Source organism: Triticum aestivum, chromosome 5D (assembly GCF_018294505.1).
Source record: "Triticum aestivum cultivar Chinese Spring chromosome 5D, IWGSC CS RefSeq v2.1, whole genome shotgun sequence".
Lineage (NCBI taxonomy): Eukaryota > Viridiplantae > Streptophyta > Magnoliopsida > Poales > Poaceae > Triticum > Triticum aestivum.
The window spans coordinates 368,962,411-368,963,735 of NC_057808.1; positions in this window are offsets into that span (position 1 = coordinate 368,962,411).

Sequence of the window (1,325 nt, forward strand, 5' to 3'; positions counted from 1 at the left end):
TATATTAATGCATATAAAACATCCAAACAGATAATATAATAGCATGGAACAATAAAAAATTATAGATATGTTGGAGATGTATCACTCCGTATCGTGAAACGCGATAAAACTTTCTCTCCTATTATTTTCTCGGGAAATAGGAATTATAGTGCTGAGATTAGGGTCTGCGGAGCCTTGTGGGCCCCACGAGGCACCAGGGCATGCCCTGGGGGGTGGTCGCGCCCTGGTGGCTCGTGGGCCACTGGTGGCTCCCCTCCTCTGGGTCTTGGCTCCAGTATTTTTTTATATATTCCAGAAAAAATCTCCAAAAAGTTTCGTCCAATTCCGAGAACTTATATTTCCGCACAAAAACAACACCATGGTAGTTGTACTGAAAACATCGTCAGTCTTAGTTTCATTCAAATCATGCAAATTAGAGTCCAAAACAAGAGCAAAGGAGTTTGGAAAAGTAGATACGACGGAGCCGTATCAGGCGACCCGTGATGCCAAAGTTCTTCATGAACTTGCGGTAGCACCCCGCCAGATCGAGGAATCTGCGCACTTCCTTGACTGTGGACGGAGTAGGCCACTTTGCGACAACGTCGATGTTCTTGCTGTCAGTGTGCACGCCGTCTCTGCTGATCTCATGCCCCAAGTACGTCAGACTAGGCCTGGTGAAAGTGCACTTGCTCCTTTTGATCTTGAGCTGGTTGTCATGAAGCACCTGGAAAACTTGGCGCAGCAGGCGGAGGTGTTGTTGCTTGGTGGCGTTGTAGACAAGGATGTCGTCAATAAAGACCAAAACCCCATGGCGATTGAGTGGTGCCAAAACTGTGTTCATGCCCCCCTGGAGGTAGCAGGCCCGCAGGTAAGACCATACACCAACACCTTGAACTCGAAGTGGTCGTGGTTAGTCTTGAAGGCCGTCTTGTGTTTGTCCTCGGGCTTCATACGAGGGGAAAGGCTGCTAATGCCAAATGTTACGCTCCCGCTTGAGGATTCGATACAAGAGTGACCGGATTACAGAGGAATTGAAGAAGTCGGGCTAGGCTTCTAGAGATACAGAGAAATGGGGATCAGGAGATGAGAGCCGCCGCCGCCTATGTCATGTCTCTGCATGCCTTCCTCATAGTGCGTCCCTTTCTTAAGTAGTTAGATTGCTCAGTCATGGCCCGCGTAGCGCTGGTTGGGCTTGCGGGCTCGCCTTGTCTTCTCTAGGGCCTGGTCCCCTTGGTGGCCTGGTACCGGGGTAGTAGGCTGGGCCGTATCAGGAACTAATATCGGTTGCTAAGTTTATCTCAGGATATTGGTCCCATGAAGATCATGTTGGAGTTGTGTGACCCCCC